The following is a 19,448-nucleotide window of genomic DNA, read 5'->3' as shown; positions in this document are numbered from 1 at the left end:
TTCTAGGTGCAAAAGACACCGTGTCTTTGCTCTCTCAGTTGATAAACCCATTGAGAACCCTGATGAGAGTCAGAACCTGACAGAATGCATGGTCCGACTCTTTCTGCTCTCCTTCCGACGTTGGACTTGGACTTGCAGCGAAGTCTCCTTTTTCCACCCCCGAGAGCTCTTCTCCAGGTGGGTCGCGCACATCCCTCCAGTGACAGGCTGCATCTGTAGACTTGGAGGTTCTTGAAGAGGACTTAGGAAGAGTCTTGGAGTCCTTTGGTTTCTTTCGTGGAAGGAGGAAGGGCTCAAGCATCGAAAGCTGCATTGTCATGTCCCTCCTGACTTCCATCAGTGGTGAACTCTCCGTGCGAGGGGAAACTTCCTCTGAAGGTGGAAGAGAGGAAGCCCCTCCCTGGCATTACCCCCTCGGTAGAGGTGAGGTAGGACAGTGTCCAGTGGAAGATGCACGAGCAGACCTTGATAGCCTAATAGGAGTCAGCTTTACCCTAGGGCAAGTAACCACATCTGAGACCTTCTTCCTCTTCAGGGGAGAAGAAGCTGTGGTTCCTTACAGTAGGTCTGCTATAGCTGTAAAATGCTCTGAAGAGCTGGCAGACAGAGCAGGCTTGAAGGCTTGCATCACTGCTCTGACAGATAGCCCTGACTGACTGACGCACTGTCAGACAGATCCCCTGAAGGCCCTGAAGGGAAAGGGACCGACAGTTCCCTGAGAGGAGTCTCTGTTGTTGATGGATCCACCTTTTAGGAAGGCAGCTTTGGGATCCTGAACCCTTCTGTGGAGATCCCTCCTCCTTTCCTCGGCGGTCGCGCTATAATGCGTTTGCAGGGAGGGGAATGATGCGATGGTGAGCCGTCTACTCGATGTTCCTTAAAACCTAGGAGCCTGTAGAACCCGCTCATGGCCATGGCGCAAGTGGGACAGTGAGCGCTAGCGGCCCGGAGAGCACACATGAGAAAAATAGCGTGCAGTAAGACGCTGAGCAGGATGATGCTGGTGCGGTTTCTAGAGAACGCGCAGTACGACGCCACAAAGGATGATGCTGGTGCGCAGTTTCCGGTAAATTCGTAGGAAAGCTCTGGCGCGCAGGTGAGCAATGATAAGCTGGAGAGTGCCAGCGAGCCAAAGGGTGCTGGTGAGTTGGAGAGAGTTTTGGCACAGTAGAGCGCTATTGCACAGTTGACCACTGGCGCTTGGGAGTGGGGTGACGTACAAGAGAGCGCTGTTGATTTGGAGAGCGCTTTTGAGCAGGAGAGCGTTGGTGAGCCTGATACCGAGGGTGCGCATGAAAGCACTGATGTCTCTGGAAGCGCTAACGAGCTTGAGCTGGAGAGTGGAGTTGCACTGGCGAGTGCTGGCGAGCTGGCAAACACTACTCTTTGGAAGGACAGGGCTGTGCTGGAGAGCGTTGGCAATCGGGAGATCGCTGGATCATTGGAAGGGGCAGAGGATGAGAAGGAGAAGGCTAACGGTCAAGGGAACGTTAATGTTCTGGAGAGCGCTGACTCAGTGGAGAGAAAGACATTCAGGAAAGAGTTTTGAGTGCAGGCTGGCGCTAACGTGCTGTTGGAGAGTACAGGTGCACTGCAAGGAGCTGGCAAGCTGGAGAGAGTTGCGCTCCGTTACACTTAGGTAGAACATCCGAGGATGTACAGGAGATGGGAACAGTAACGACAGGTCAGGAGGTCGACTGGAATGTCGAACTGGAACAGGGATGTGCCCTTTGGAAGGGCGAACATCCACCAATGGCGATCGTGAACGATACGCAGAAGAGTCCAGGGCTGAAGTCCGAGGACTAGCCGCAGCGTCGTCAGGAGAAGGACCAGGAAAGGGCGAAAGTCGAGGGCCAGAAGACCACTGAAGCGGCAGCTCCTCTGTGGGCGACGGCTGTGAAGACAAGGCTGAAGGGCCTTTTCAATGATGGTGAAGGGCAACCTTTAAGTCAAAGCAGAGGGAGAGCTATGCGATATGGGATCAGCAAGCTGACCTTGAGCAGCAAGCTGACCTTGATTAGCAATCCTCCGAAGAGGAGTCTCTATGAGAGAACTCACCCGACGGGAGAACCACTCATATGAGACACAGACGATGGACTTAGTTTCCCCCTCGAAGGATGGACAGAACAGGGGAAACGTAGTCGTCAGCAACAGCAGGAGAGTCTAGAGGGTCAGGGGCGTCGACAGCGGCTACAGAAGACGCCTCTGACACCACAACATCGACAAGAATTAGAGGATCCAACTCAGAAGTCAACGACGGCTGCACACTCGCATTGCGGACCCGGGAGCCACAAGGACGACCACACCTGTAACACAGAGCCCATAGACAAGGCCTTACCCGGGGGGGAGAGGTGGGGCCACTTCGCTAGGGGAAACAACACCATCTCTTAAGCACAAGAGTTGGCAAAAATTAAAGTCTACATTACTGCTCGACGGTCTCTCAGAAGAACCCGAACGAGTAGGAGCTTTGGAGGAAGGTAGGTAGACAGAAGAAGAGATCTTGTTATTTTCCCTTCATACAAAGGAACCTTCGAAAGAGAAATATCCCGCTTTGACTTCTTCTTCCGCCCTCGCCAAAATCTTTCCCACTGGGAAGCAGACCACTCCCGACGCTCATTGCACTTATTACCACAATCATACCGTTGACCTCAGCAGGTGGGAGAAAGGGTGTGGCAGTCAGTGCCCATGGCTGACATGAAGGTCCGCCAGGGTTGGCCTTCAAGTCCAAGGCAAGAATGCATGGTTGCACAAGTCAACACAAACAAACACTATTGAAGAGAAAGCATAAACAAAAAGCACTAACGACAGTTCAAAATATAACTTGGTGAGGATGAAAAGCAGCAGCAACGTTTACCATCCGAGCCAGAAGCAAAATAAATTAAATCACCGGTGTGTGAGAGGGAGCGGTAGCAAGCTACCCCCCCCCAGCCTGCTAACTAGCGGAATGGCAAGTTAAACCTTACTAAATCTTAATGGCTCGTCATTTCAGCTTTACTGAAAGTAATACCCCTATTGAATAGGGTAGGTTCGTATTCCAGTTACGGCACATACAAAGAATAATTCAAAGCTATCACTCAATGGCAAGTCAAAAAGGTAAGGGAGCAAGAGAGCAGCAATGTCCGTTCTCCACCAAGCCAAAAGCAAAGTAGATGCTCAGCCCAGTGTGTGAGTGAACAGGTTAGCCGGCTACCCACAACCTTCCCGCTAACTGGCGGTTTAGGTAATTATCCCTCACTAAAAGTCTTATGGCTCATCTTCTAGCCTCGCCGAATGTAATATCTCTATAAACAGCGAAGGTATAGACAGAACAAAAATTCCTTTAAAGTTACATAAAAAAATATTGCTTTTAATCCTTCAATCTTCTATTTTTCATATTCAAACACTGACAACTAACTTGACACGAAATTAGACCCAAATGATTGTACTTATTACAGTTAACATTAGGGTGAGCTATGAGTCCAAACAAATTGCATTTCCAAAAACAAACCATGACAGCCTCTGGACATGATTACTGCTCTGTATCACAAATACAATCAATATACTGTAAACTTAATTAATAACATCAGATATCTAATTTTGTTAACTCACATTAATAATGAAACCTGTAGAATTTATTCTTAAATAGATTGGGTTATGGATTTTACCCACAAGACCCAGCCCTGGGACTTGGAATATTACTCAGCAAAATATCTTTAAATCTTAACTTCATTCTTGTGAAACCTGAATACAGTACTGTACTAAAAATGCTGTAAAATCATTTGACGAGAAACTCTCTCCAGAGAGACCAATGCAGATTGAAATGTTTGAGAAGAGCAATTGTGGAAATGAAAGAGAAACCAAATATTTAGATATTTTAATGAAGATTCTCCTCTCAAGGACAATCCAATGGAAAATTATAAAACCTAAACTAGTCACTAAGACCACAAAAGAGATCACATCAAGAAAATCACATAAATCTTAAAAAATAATTTTCTACCTTAATACTATACTTATATTCAAACCCCCAAAATGAAGCTATCTCCGTACCATAGTACTTTGTAAATAATTGCATGGCTTCATATTCCAATATGAGCAGACTGGCCTTTAAATCTTCCTTCCCGCTAACATTCATAACTTCACTACAGTACAAGAAGCAGGTAAAATCACCCATATTAATTTCTAAAAAAGAGAAAATGTCACCAGCATTGTTTCAAAAGGCTTAATGCTTATATTATTCTCTAAGCTTTATTTAGGCTGTGACCAGGCCAATCAACTACTGCCCCTGCAACTGAATCAGCAGATATTTACAAGTTCAAACTTAGTACAAATGTTTTTCTGTTAACGATGTTTTATTTCCAGGTTTTTATAATGCTTATTAATTCAACATTGTTATCTATCTTGAAATAATATAATTTTTCTCTTATATAGTTTATTCTTTACATTTCTATTTCTTCACTGCACCAGACTGTCAACTATTTGGTCCCTTGGGCTAGTGGCAATTTGCTTTCGCACCTTGGTGCTTCTAATAGTAATAATTAGGCTAATATGACAAATTTGCAAATAATTTGTATTTTCCTAACTATACAAACCTGGATCTCTTTACAGCAGAGACGCATTTTGGCAACAGCTGGAACTAGCTGTAAAACTTTTAGCTACTTAGCGAAGGGAGAGCGAGAGTTGGACCAACCACTCTGCTCACACCACCATTTGTAACTGAAAATCACTGTGCATTTGCGGCAGAACTTCCTGGGGGAAGGTGATGGCGGGACCAGTATGTGTTAAGAGCTCCAGGATTGTATACATAGGGAAAATGCTAATTTCTTCCAAATCTGTCATTTATTACTGCACTACATACAAACCCTTACCATATTTACAGTGGAGACTCACCGTTAGGTGGGTGCAAGTCCAAAAAACTAACTGGCTAGTGCCTGACCTGAGGTGTTACTCTGTGCTTCGCATGAGCTGTTTGGAGGCATCATGTCACCTCGTCGACTTTGAGAGCTAACGGCCTGGGCAATCGTGCGAAGGGGTAAGAACTGTCACATCTATAATTTCTGCTGTTTTTTCTCCTTTATTCCACATCACAATATCAGATTTTATAGCACCTCCTTCTATGATGATTCTTGAGGAAACCTTCAGAGCAAAATGCTTTACCACAGTCCGTGCACATGAATGGTTTTTCTTCCATGTGAGTTCTTAAATGTTTATAGAGTCTCTGTTTTAAATTATATGTTTTGCCACATTCATGACATTGGAATAGATCTCTCATGTGATTTCTTATGTTGAGTGAGATATTTTTTCGAAGTAAAGAATTTGCTACAGACGTTGCACTTGTATGGCTTCTCTCCCGAGTGAAGTCTTGAATGTACAGTGAGATTGTGTTTCTGGGTAAATGTTTTGCTACAGACATTACATTTGTATGGCTTCTCTTCCGTGTGAACTCTTAAATGTACAGTGAGACTTTGTTTTGAAAAAAATGTTTTGCTACAGACATTACATTTGCATGGCTTCTCTCCCGTGTGAATTCTTAAATGTACAGTGAGATGTGATTTTCTATTAAATGTTTTGCTACAGACATCGCACTTGTATGGCTTCTCTCCCGTGTGAATTCTTGAATGTATAGTGAGACACTGTTTTGTAATAAATGTTTTGCTACAGACATCACACTTGTATGGCCTCTCTCCCGTGTGAATTCTTAAATGTATAGTGAGATGTGATTTTGTATTAAATGTTTTGCTACAGACATTGCATTTGTATGGCTTCTCTCCCGTGTGATTTCTTAAATGCACAGTAAGATTAAATTCATTAGAAAACGTTTTCCCACATTCACTGCATGTGCATCGCTTTCTAGCTAGAGCATTGGAGTTAACATTACCAAAGATCCTTTTTTTTATCTGCTTCTCCTTTATTTGATTCACCTCTTGATTCAAAACATCTTTCTGTAATAATTCTCTTCCACTGATTACACATGAAAGTCTTCCTTTTTCTTTTCCTTTATCCTCTTTCACAGCTGTCCCTAAGTAAGTGTCTACACTTTCCTCATCATCGACATTCTCTTTACAACTTAATGAACCGTTTTCACTCACTGATGCATCGTACTCGTAGGTATTTTTCAAGTTGCTTTCGCTGGAATCAAATATTTCTGGCTCTACTTTGACTTCCATTTTTGGATCCAAGTAAAGAGCGCCATCATTAAAGAGAGCAACACTGCCAGACCAATCATTATTTTCTGGATCGACTGCAGGTGAAAATAGATCTTCAATTTCACTTTTCATTGAAAATTCAAAAGGTGGTTCAGAATTCATCATCCTCTCCCTATCACAAGATGAAACAACTCTTAATATTATTTTCAATAGACTTCAAAGAGGAAATTAAGACTAAACTTCCTATTCTCAGACATCATACTGTACAACAAAATCTTCCATGACCATTTCTTTTCCAGTCTTACGTCTCTGGCATATACCTTCAGTAGCTTACAAGCTTTGGCAGCAAGAGGTGGATGATTCCTTCCTTTGAGATGAAAAGTCTGGAAGAAAAGAAAACTACAATCAGTTGGAGAAGAGGAAAATTCAATAAAATTAATGGAGTTTTCTAAAAAACAAAATAAATTCATAAAGTTATGTACTTTTCATTTTTCCTAAACATACAAACCACAGACTTTGATCTGTGTTCTATCTGTTCTTGTTACACATTTCAGGCATCTAAAAATCTCATATCCTCTGTAGATTCTATCATCCACAGTATTTCCTGTGACATTATTGGTTTAATTCTTTAAATAGTTTTCCCCTTGCTCTTCAAAAAGACAAAGACGTTTCATCCATAGTCTTATTTCCTTTGCTGTACTTCCTCTCCAGTCACCATCAAAATTGTCTTGCTAATACTGCTATGCACCTCTGAGCCTTCCTCCAGAATTATGAACAGCAAAAAGATTTATAGTAATCTTGCACAGACAGGAACATTTACCACAAACTTTCCATATCACTCCCTCTGCCTTTGCTTTGGTTCTACTGTTATGGCAAATTAACATTACTAACATAAGTTTTTTATTTCTGGTTGCCTTTGTGTTGTCCAGTGCCTTCTCAAGAACAACAGATACCCTCTATCCCTGTGAAGATGGACCAGGAATTCTGCAATTTTAGGCTGAGAGGGTCTGGATGAAGAATGACCTTTCATCTGGCACCAGCGTAAAAAAAAAAAAAAAAACTGCCCATTTGACTTGATAAAATCGACAAGTAGAGCATCATATGGCTTAGGCTAACTAGATGAAAAGCCTTTTTACCTTGAGAACCTCCTGACAGGCTCCAAGTATGAAGATGAAGCATGTGGAGCCCCTGATGAAGACAATGAAAGTGAGGCTGTTTGAGTAGATCTGGTGTCTCTAGCAATCTAACAGGAGGGTTCACTAGGACCTCAAAAAGGTCTGGGAACCAGTCCTTCCGAGGCCAGGAGGGAGCGATGAGGGCCAAGGAAAGACGACTGGTTTCCCTTGATAAAACAGCCAGATCAGAGAGAGGGAGGTGTCCACCTGAAGACTTCCTCATCTTGTAAGTGGGCATCTGTCCTCATGTACTGGGGATCTTGAACGAAGGCAAGACCAATTAGTAACTAAAGTTCATTGCTATGACATGGAATATGAATTGAAAAACAATACAAGACTGAAAAATTATTTGAAAAAAAAGCCTCACACTAATTGGCCACCCCTATTTCAATACAAAACACAAGTACCTGGTTTTTTTCCTAGGACACCCACACACCCAAAAATAAGATATAAAATATAAAAGTCCTATTTCAAAATACAGTGCCATTAGGTTTATGATGCAAATTTCTTAGCTATTAACCCCAAGAAAGAGCCTTTTTGGTCAAGGTCAAAGTATTCAAACAAAGTACCCAGCTTGTGACATGATAAAGGTCCAAGCCTGTTGCCGTCTGCTGGCCTGGAGGGGGACACTGCAGTCTGCTGGCCTGGAGGGGGACACTGCCATCTGCTGCCCTGGAGGGGGACACTGCCATCTGCTGCCCTGGAGGGGGACACTGCCGTCTGCTGCCATGGAGGGGGGCACTGTCGTCTGCTGCCCTGGAGGGGGACACTGCCGTCTGCTGCCCTGGAGGGGGACACTACCATCTACTGTCCCGAAGAGTACCTTTGAGTGTGCCTCTGCCCCTTCTTGTAGAGTGCCACTACCTGTACAGGAACTGTTGAGAGCCACTACCACCGGCTTGACTGATGTTTAGCACTGTCGTTTGCCGGCCTGGAGAGTGGAACTAAATGCTGCTGAGGAGAGAGGGGAACTGCCTCGGCTGTAGCTACTGGAGCAATTTCTGGCCTACTGGCTTTGGCCGGGTTACCCAAGAACTGCTCCCCTAGTCCAATGTCTGCAGTCTCTGGCGGACTAAAGGGGTTAGTTGCCATAACAGGCGAGGAAGCAAAGGGTCTACCTCAAGCAGGAGACTCCCAGAAGCCTGGTAAAGGTGGGAGTAATGGTGAGAACCCTGGTATATTTCTTTGAGAAATCCTCAGTTCTTACCAGGATTTCCAAGGTCCATAACCAAACATCAAGCCACAAAGTAGCCTGTAAGGGAAGAAAAGGAGTTGGACGAGGCACGTCTAAGATCTCAGAATAGCTCCTCTGCTGCAGACAGGAGGTGGGGGAAGCTTGGTGGTAGAGCCGGAACGTTGTGAGGAGAGCTCAAAGAGCTGTAGGATGATCGCAGCCCTGGCACCCTTCACGCCCTGAGTCCAAGGCAAGGATGCACTGGTCTCTGTGGGCTTCTAGGTGCATCGTCCGACTCTTTCTGCTCTCCTTCCGACGTTGGACTTGGACTTGCAGCGAAGTCTCCTTTTTCCACCACCGAGAGCTCTTCTCCGAGTGGGTCGCGCACATCCCTCGAGTGACAGGCTGCATCTGTAGACTTGGAGGTTCTTGAAGAGGACTTAGGAAGAGTCTTGGAGTCCTTCAGTTTCTTTCGTGGAAGGAGGAAGGGCTCAAGCATAGAAAGCTGCATTGTCATGTCCCTCCTGACTTCCATCAGTGGTGGAGAACTCTCTGTGCGAGGGGAAACTTCCTCCGAAGGTGGAAGAGAGGAAGTCCCTCCCTGGCATTACCCCCTCGGCAGAGGTGAGGTAGGACAGTGTCCAGTCGAAGATGCACGAGCAGACCTTGATAGCCTTATAGGAGTCAGCTTTACCCTAGGGGAAGTAACCACATCTGAGACCTTGTTCCTCTTCAGGGAGAAGAAGCTGTGGTTCCTTACAGTAGGTCTGCTATAACTGTAAAATGCTCTGAAGAGCTGGCAGACAGAGCAGGCTTGAAGGCTTGCACCACTGCTCTGACCATAGCCCTGAACCAGGGCTGCTGACTAACTGACGCACTGTCAGACAGATCCTCAGAAGGCCCTGAAGGGTAAGGGACCGACAGTTCCCTGAGAGGAGTCTCTGCTGTTGATGGATCCACCTTCGAGGAAGGCAGCTTCGGGATCCTGAACCCTTCTGTGAAGACCCCTCCACCTTTCCATGGCGGTCGCGCTGTAATGCGTTTGCAGGGAGGAGAATGATGCGATGGTGAGCTGTCTACTCAATGTTCCTTCAAACATAAGAGCCTGTAGAACCTGCTCATGGCCATGGCGCAAGTGGGACAGTGAAAGATAGCGCATTGGGGAGCGCTGGTGGGCCAGAGAGCGCACAGGAGAGCAATAGCGTGCAGTAAGACGCTGAGCAGGATGATGCTGGTGCGGTTTACAGAGGACGCGCATTACGACGCCACACAGAGGGATGCTGGTGTGCAGTTACCGGTAAATTTGCATGAGAGCATTGGCATGCAGGTGAAAACTGGCAAGCTGGAGAGCGCCAATGAGCCAGAGGGAGCTGGTGAGCTGAAGAGAGTTTTGGCACAGGAGAGGGCTGTTGCGCAGTGGACCAGTGGCGCTTGGGAGTGGGGTGACGTACATGAGATCGCTTTCGTGCGGGAGTGTGTTGGCGATTCTGATACCGAGGCTGCGCATGAGAGCACCGATGTCTCAGGGAGTGCTGTTGCTCAGGGAAGCGCTAACGAGCTTGAGCTGGAGAGTGGAGTTGCACTGGCGAGTGCTGGCGAGCTGGTAAACACTACTCTTTGGAAGGACAGGGCTGTGCTGGAGAGCGTTGGCAATCGGGAGATCGCTGAATCATTGGAGGGGGCAGAGGATGAGAAGGAGAAGGCTAGCGGTCAAGGGAACGTTAATGTTCTGGAGAGCGCTGACTCAGTGGAGAGAAAGACATTCAGGAAAGAGTTTTGAGTGCAGGCTGGCGCTAACGTGCTGTTGGAGAGCACAGGTGCACTGCAAGGAGCTGGCAAGCTGGAGAGAGTTGGCGCTCCGCTGAACACTTAGGTAGAACATCCGAGGATGTACAGGAGATGGGAACAGTAACAACAGGTCAGGAGGTCGACTGGAGTGTCGAACTGGAACAGGTATGTGCCCTTTGGAAAGGCGAACATCCACCAATGGCGATCGCGAATGATACGCAGAAGAGTCCAGGGCTTAAGTCCGAGGACTAGCCGCAACGTCGTCAGGAGAAGGACCAGGAAAGGGCGAAAGTCGAGGGCCAGAAGACCACTGAAGCGGCAGCTCCTCTGTGGGCGACGGCTGTGAAGACAAGGCTGAAGAGCCTTTTCAATGATGGTGAAGGGCAACCTTTAAGTCAAAGCAGAGGGAGAGCTCTGCAACGTGGGATCAGCAAGCTGACCTTGATCAGCAATCCTCCGAAGAGGAGTCTCTATGAGAGAACTCACCCGACGGGAGAACCACTCATATGAGACACAGACGATGGACTTAGTTTCCCCCTCGAAGGATGGACAGAACAGGGGGAACATAGTCGTCAGCAACAGCAGGAGAGTCTAGAGGGTCAGGGGCGTCGACAGCGGCCACAGAAAACGCCTCTGACACCACAACATCGACAAGAATTAGAGGATCCAACTCAGAAGTCAACGATGGCTGCACACTCGCATTGCGGACCCGGGAGCCACAAGGACGACCACACCTGTAACACAGAACCCATAGACAAGGCCTTACCCGGGGGGGGGAGAGGTGGGGCCACTTCGCTAGGGGAAACACCACCATCTCTTAAGCACAAGGGTTGGCAAAAATTAAAGTCTACATTACTGCTCGACGGTCTCTCAGAAGAGCCCGAACGAATAGGAGCTTCGGAGGAAGGTCGGTAGACAGAAGAAGAGATCTTGTTATTTTCCCTTCATACAAAGGAACCTTCGAAAGAGAAATATCCCGCTTTGACTTCTTCTTCCGCCCTCGCCAAAATCTTTCCCACTGGGAAGCAGACCACTCCCGACGCTCATTGCACTATTACCACAATCATACCGTTGACCTCAGCAGGTGGGAGAAAGGGTGTGGCAGTTAGTGCCCATGGCTGACGTGAAGGTCCGTCAGGGTTAGCCTTCAAGTCCAAGGCAAGTATGCATGGTCGCACAAGTCAACACAAACACACACTATTAAAGAGAAAGCATAAACAAAAAGCACTAATGGCAGTTCAAAATATAACTTGGTGAGGATGAAAAGCAGCAACAACGTTTACCATCCGAGCCAGAAGCAAAGTAAATTAAATCACCGGTGTGTGAGAGGGAGCGGTAGCAAGCTACCCCCCCCCCAAGCCTGCTAACTGGCGGAATGGCAAGTTAAACCTCATTAAATCTTAATGGCTCGTCATTTCAACTTCACTGAAAGTAATACCCCTATTGAATAGAGTAGGTTCGTATTCCAGTTACGGCACATACAAAGAATAATTCAAAGCTATCACTCAATGGCAAGTCAAAAAGGCAATGGAGCAGGAGAGCAGCAATGTCCGTTCTCCACCAAGCCAAAAGCAAAGTAGATGCTCAGCCCAGTGTGTGAGTGAACAGGGTAGCCGGCAACCCACAACCTTCCCGCTAACTGGCGGTTTAGGTAATTATCTCTCACTAAAAGTCTTATGGCTCATCTTCCAGCCTCGCCGAAAGTAATATCAATATAAACAGCGAAGGTATAGAGTGACGGAACAAATATTCCTTTAAAGTTACATAAAAAAAAAATTTGCTTTTAATCCTTCAATCTTCTATTTTTCATATTCAAACACTGACAACTAACTTGACACGAAATTAGACCCAAATGATTGTACTTGGTACAGTTAACATTAGGGTGAGCTATGAGTCCAAACAAATTGCATTTCCAAAAACAAACCATGACAGCCTCTGGAAATGATTACTGATCTATACCACTAATACAATCAATATACAGTACTGTAAAAAGGAGTTTTTATGATAAAACAAAGTTTTATGAATACTTACCTGGCAGTTATATATACATAGCTAATTATCTCTATTTCGGCAGAATTTTTCTAAACGTGGCAACCGCCTTGTGGTGGTTGGATGGTAACACCCGTTAAAGGGTGGTAGGAGGAATCATTCCCGTTTTCTGTTCTTCAGTTCATCTATGCACGACCTGTCTCCTGAGGGGAGGTGGGTGGGCCTTCGAATGTATATATAACTGCCAGGTAAGTATTCATAAAACTTTTTTTTATCATAAAAACTCCCTTTTTATGAATAGAACTTACCTGGCAGTTATATATACATAGCTGATTAACACACTTGGAGGAGGGTGATAGACAGTAAACATCGTTGGGGAAACAACCAAAAAAGCTGTAGGATAAATAAACACCTTGATTCCTTACCTGCTAAGGTAGCTGACTTCAAAGGTTCCTGCCTCTTGAGTCGCTTTCCCTTAGGAGTGTCAGCCAGGATGTGACCTGCAGTGCTGAAAACACTCAATCGAGTCTGTCAACGGGGTGAGACCAACAATCTGACTAGACTTCAGGACTACCTATTGCCCAAAATAAAAACTGCAACCTTACCAAACCAACCACCTAACTTTTGCAAAGTAGATAAAAATTATCTAACTAGACTGAGGTGACTGTACACAAGTCGAAGTCCTCAGACAACCAATAAAAACACCAACCTACGTACAAGTATACAAAACTAAGGTTGAGGGGAGGTAGTAACTCCTTTGCCTAATACAGAAGCCGTAGCTACGTATGGGCCCAAGGTATAGCATTTCTCATAATCCACTCTCACCTCTCTGAGGTAATGAGATGCGAACACAGAGTTGCTCCTCCAGAATGTGGCATCCATAATTTGACGGAGTGACATGTTCTTGCGGTAAGCAAGCGAGGTCGCAATGGCTCTCACTTCGTGAGCTTGCACTTTTAAAAGTCCAAAGTGTTCCTCCTCACACAAGAGATGCGCTTCTCTTATAACTTCCCTCAGGAAAAAAGACAAAGCGTTCTTGGAAAGGGGCTTCTGAGGATCTTTCACAGAACACCACAGGGAGCTAGAAGAGCCTCTCACATTTTTCGTGCGAGACAAGTAAGTCTTGAGGGCTCGAACTGGACAGAGGAGCCTCTCTTGCTCTTGACCCAATAGGTTGGTCAAGTTAGGAACCTCAAAGGTCCTTGGCCAGGGCTTAGAAGGGTTCTTGTTCTTAGTGAGAAAGTCTAATCTTAAGGCACAAACTGCCCCATTCAGATTGAAGCCTACCTGTTTTTCAATTGCATGGACTTCACTGACTCTTTTAGCTGTTGCTAAGGCCAAAAGAAAGAGGGTTTTCTTGGTAACCTCCCTAAGGGGAGCCTGTGAGATGGGCTCAAATCTCTTGGTGCACAGAAATTTAAGAACCACATCAAGGTTCCAAGAAGGGGGCTTTAACTGGGCCTGCTTGGTCGTCTCAAAAGACTTCAAGAGGTCATGTAAGTCCTTATCGCGAGACAAGTCCAAGCCTCTGCCGACAGACAGAAGAGAGCATACTTTTGTACCCCTTGATAGTGGACACAGCCAGCTTAGCGTCCTGCCTGAGGTACAAGAAATCCGCAATCTGGCTCACAGAGGTAGTGGATGAGGAAATCTTGTGCTTCCTACACCAAGCTCTAAAAGTCTCCCACTTGGACTGGTAGACCCTCTGCGAAGAGACCCTCCTCGCTCTGGCGATAGCTTTCGCAGCTTGCGCTGAAAAGCCTCTCGATCTGACGAGCTTCTCGATAGTCTGAAGGCAGTCAGATTGAGAGCGAGGGGGTTTTGATGATATCTCTCGAAGTGGGGTTGTCTGAGCAGATTTGGACTTGCAGGGAGGCTTCTTGGAAAGTCCATCAACAAGTCCACCACCTCCGTGAACCATTCCCTCATCGGCCAGAACGGAGCTATCAGGATCATTCGTCCAGAAACGAGGAGAGCAAATTTCCTGACTACCAGATTGATGATCTTGAACGGGGGAAAAGCATAAGTGTCCCTCCCCGTCCAATCCATCAAAAAGGCGTCTACTGCTATTGCCTCCTTGTCCGGAACTAGGGAGCAATAGATGGGGATCCTCTTGGATAAGTTGGAGGCGAAAAGATCGTTGAGGGGTCTCCCCCACAGCCTCCAGAGACTCTGACAGACCTGTTGGTTGAGGGTCCATTCTGAGGGAAGGACCTGCCCTTTCCTGCTGAGCATGTCCGCCCTCACATTCTTCTGTCCCTGAACAAACCTCGTCAGCAGGCTTATCCTGTTCTCCTTCGCCCAAAGAAGGAGCTCTCTTGCTGTCTCGAACAGAGACAGAGAGTGAGTCCCTCCTTGCTTCGTGATGTAAGCAAGAGCTGTGGTGTTGTCTGAGTTGACCTCCACAATCTTCCCAGACACCAAGTCTTTGAAGGCCTTTAGCCCCAGAAAAATGGCCATCAGCTCCTTGTTGTTGATGTGCCATCCCAGCTGAATTCCTTCCCAATAGCCTGAGACCTCCTTGCTTCCTAGTGTTGCCCCCCAGCCTGACTCTGATGCATCTGAAAACAACACTAGGTCTGGGTTCTTCTTGTGTAAGGAGATCCCTTCCCCTAACAAGGTTGGGTCCAGCCACCACTTCAGAAGATTCTTGACTTCTGTTGGAATGGGGAAGGTAAAGGAGTCTTCCTGCGTCTTTCTGTTCCACATCTTCGAAAGAAAGTGCTGAAGAGGCCTTAGGTGGAGTCTCCCCAGAGAGACAAACTGTTCGAGGGAGGATAGAGTCCCCAGCAAACTCATCCACTCCTTCGCTGAGCACCTCTTCTTGTCCAGGAAAGTTCTGACTTTTACGAGACACTTGGTCTGTCTTTCCTGAGAGGGAGAAGCCCGAAAAAGAACTGAATTCAGAACTATCCCCAAATAGAGAATAGTCTGATTCGACTGATCTGAGACTTCTCCCTGTTGATGACCAGGCCTAGATCTTGAGCCATCATAAAAGTCTTCCGTAAATCCTCCAGACATTTCTCCCTCGATCGTGAACGAATCAGCCAATTGTCCAGATAGAAGGATATCCTTATCCCCTCCTGATGCAGCCAGCCTGACACATTCGCCATTATCCTGGTGAAGACTTGAGGAGCCGTGCTGAGACCGAAGCAAAGAGCTCTGAATTGGAAGCACTTGCCCTGCATTACAAATCTCAGGTACTTCCTTGAAGTCGGATGGATGGGGACATGGAAATACGCGTCCTGCAAGTCGAGGGACACCATCCAGTCCCCTGGACGTACTGACGCCAGCACCGGCTGAGTCGTCTCCATGGAGAACTTTGTCTTCTCCACAAAGACGTTGAGAGAGCTGACATCCAGGACGGGTCTCCATCTGCCCGAGTTCTTGGGGACCAGAAACAGGCGATTGTAAAAGCCTGGGGAGGATAGATCCCGAACCGGTTCTATCGCTCCCTTGTCTAGCATTTGGTCGACAAGGTCTATTAGGGCCTTCTGTTTCCCCGTATCTGAGTACCGGGCTACTAAGGCCAGCGGAGCATCTGCGAGAGGAGGTTTTTTCAGAAAGGGGATCTTGTATCCTTCCTTGATGACTGAGAGGGACCAGGTGTCCGCCCCTCTCCTCTTCCAAGACCGCCAAAAACCTGACAGTCTTGCGCCTACTGTCTGGAGGAGACGAACTTCATTTTCTGGAGCGAGGTCTGAAAGAACCCCTGGTAGATCTTGGTCCTGATTCTTGCCTTCTCCCTCTAAAATCTGGTCTTGAAGTAGTCCTACCCCCAAAAGGGCTGCTGGAATCTCCTTTCCTCCCGTTTCGAAGAAGAAGGAGGGGCTGCCAAGGGCTTACGAGCAGAACGAGATAAAAGGTCTTGGGTGGCTTTTTGGGCCAGAGAAAGCGTAATGTCATTAACCAGGGACTTGGGAAAAAGATGTTGAGAGAGGGGGGCGTAAAGAAGCTCAGACTTTTGTGCAGTGGTAACAGAACTAGAAGCAAAAGAGCAAAGCAGGGCTCTCTTCTTTAGGATCCCAGCTGAGAACAGCACAGCCAACTCATTCACCCCATCTCTAAGGGCCTTGTCCATACAGGACATAATACTGGTAAGGTCCCTAGATCCTTCCATCTGGTCAGTTTTCCTTGCCAGAGTCCCAAGCAACCAGTCTAGAAAACTAAAAACCTCAAAGGCTCTAAAAATACCTTTGACGAGATGATCCAGCTCCGACATCGACCACATGACCTTGGCTGAGTTGAGAGCATGCCTTCTAGCAGAGTCCACTAAGCCAGAAAAGTCACCCTTGGAGGAGGAAGGCACTCCCAGATCCAAAGGTTCCCCAGTTGCATAACACATACCCGCTTTTGAAGCAAGACGAGCTGGTGGAAACGAGAAGGAAGTCTTAACTGCTTGTCTCCGCTCCTTCATCCAGTCATCAATCTTTGTAAGAGCCTTCTTTGCGGAAATAGACAGTTTCATCTTGATGAAGGCCGACTGTTTCTTGGCCTTCTTTCTGTTAAATTGGGACTGAGGAGATTGAGGGGCAGCAGGTTGGAATTCCTCTCCAAAAAGTTCAAGAAGGGAGTGAGAGAGAACTTTGTAATCTCCCGCAGCGTCGGCAGGATTATCATCGTCATCAGAAACATCCTCGAGGTCCTGATCCACATCTGCAATATTCTGCGAACGAGAAGAAGGTTTCTTAGAACCCGACAAGGGCAAATCAAAGGAATCGTCCTGCAAAAGACGGGTTGCATCCTGGAGTCCACCGTTAGAAGAATCCTTGGAACGAGAGGCAGTATCGTCCCGAAGAGGCAGGCTGGTATCGCCCTGGCACCGAGAACGAGAGGCAGAGTCGATCTGGTGTCGAGAGCGGGAGGCGGTATCGTCCTGGCGTCAAGAACGAGAGGCGGTATCGTCCTGGCGTCGAGAACGAGAGGCGGTATCGTCATGGCGTCGTGAACGAGGGGCGGTATCGTCATGGCGTCGTGAACGAGAGGCGGTATCGTCATGGCGTCGTGAACGAGAGGCGGTATCGTCATGGCGTCGTGAACGAGAGGCGGTATCGTCATGGCGTCGTGAACGAGGGGCGGTATCGTCATGGCGTCGAGAACTAGGGTCGGTATCGTCATGGCGTCGTGAACGAGAGGAGGTATATTCCTCGCGTAGAAAACGAGAGGAGGTATCGTCGTGGCGAAGCGAACGAGAGGAGGTATCGTGCTGGTATCTTGAACGGGAGGCGGTATCGTCATGGCATCGAGAACGAGAAGCAGCATCGTTTGATAAAGTATCGTCTCGGTATCGAGAACGAGAAACTGTATCGTCCTGGTATCGAGAAGAAGTATCGCCTTGCGAAAGCACACATTCCTCATCCTGGCGTTGAGAGGGAGAAGTTTTCTTTAGAGAAGAACTCCGTTCTCTCTTAGAAGCAGACTTCTTAATAGGTAACGAGTCGTCTTTACGTCTATCAGACTGGGCGTGGGGGCGGCTAAATGCTTGCACTAACGTAAAAAGTTGTTCCTGCATGACAGACATAAAGGATTTAGCAACATCAGCTGGGTCTTGCGGCCCCGAAGGGGAGGGCTGACGAATAACACTCGTAGAAGGGGGAGGATCTTCGGCAGTAGGCTTAGGCTTCGCCCTTTTCACAGGCACGGAGTCGAAATCATCCTCCGACGGACAACGTTCATAACTGCTAGAACCGGGAGAGAAAGAACGAGACCGTTCGTCGCGGTTCCATCTCCTCTTAGTAGGTCTTGAAGCTTCAAACTTGCATTTACGTCTGGACGAATTCAGAGAAGAAAGCAACACATCCGACACGTCTTTCCCGTAACGGTCAAGAGCAGCCTGGGAATCGACAACAGGACTGTCTGAGGCGACGGCTGACCGAGGGTACGTACCTCTCACCCCCTTTCGGTCATCGACGTACCTTCTCCCTTGGTCCTGGGAGCTTGGTAGAGGTCTAGGCCTAGGGTAATGACAGGTTCGGTCAGTCGCCACCTCCCCTGCACTAACACAAGCACTTTCACTTTCCTTACCTTTAAAGGCCTCCAGTTGTTCTTTAATGGCCTTCAAACTCGGCAGCCAGGCTAGCGTACCGAGGGTCATCCGTAGATACAGATCCTGGAGGAGGTGCAAGAGTTACTAACTCAAGGGAAGGATCAACTTCCAAAGAGGAATCAATTATAGGTTCAAAAGATAAATCTACACTAAGTTCGTCTTCCTTACCACTAACAGACTTAGACTTAGACCTAGAAGCTCTCCTAACTCTATCGAGCTCTAGTTTACGCACATAGCGCTTCATAATCAACCAATCTTTCTCATCCAAAACTTTACATTCCCCGCACCTATTATTAAGGGCACAAACAAAACCCCTACAATTCAAACACACGGTGTGAGGGTCTACCGCCATTTTCGGTAGTCTCACCTTACATTCATCATTCGTACAGACACGGTAATGACTTTTTTCACTCATAATAAAAACAGCAAAAAGGTAAAGAGATAACAAAAAACACGATCGCCAAAACCCCAAATCAGAGTACTTCACCAAAAAGCAGACTGGTACACCGAGCAGGTAAAGCGAAGAAAAACTCTTAATGACGGACCAACGTGTTGTCAATCCGGCCGGCAGAGATGAACTGAAGAACAGAAAACGGCAATGATTCCTCCTACCACCCTTTAACGGGTGTTACCATCCAACCACCACAAGGCGGTTGCCACGTTTAGAAAAATTCTGCCGAAATAGAGATTATTAGCTATGTATATATAACTGCCAGGTAAGTTCTATTCATAATACTTAATTAACAACATCACATATTCAATTTTGTAAACTCACATTAATACTGAAACCTGTAGAATTTATTCTTAAATAAATTGGGTTATGGATTTTACCCACAAGACCCAGCCCTGGGACTTGGAATATTACTCAGCAAAATATCTTTAAATCTTAACTTTATTCTTGTGAAACCTGAATACAGTACTGTACTAAGAATGCTGTAAAATCATTTGATGAGAAACTCTCTCTCCAGAGAGACCAATGCAGATTGAAATGTTTGAGAAGAGCATTTGTGGAAATGAAAGAGAAACCAAATAGTTAAATATTTTAATGAAGATTCTCCTCTCAAGGACAATCCAATGGAAAATTATAAAACCTAAACTAGTCACTAAGACCATAAAAGAGATCACATCAAGAAAATCACATAAATCTTAAAAAA

The sequence above is a fragment of the Palaemon carinicauda genome, unplaced genomic scaffold, assembly GCF_036898095.1.
Source record: "Palaemon carinicauda isolate YSFRI2023 unplaced genomic scaffold, ASM3689809v2 scaffold114, whole genome shotgun sequence".
NCBI classification, from domain to species: domain Eukaryota; kingdom Metazoa; phylum Arthropoda; class Malacostraca; order Decapoda; family Palaemonidae; genus Palaemon; species Palaemon carinicauda.
The sequence above is the reverse complement of the archived record's forward strand: the minus strand, read 5'-3'. Positions refer to the sequence as shown.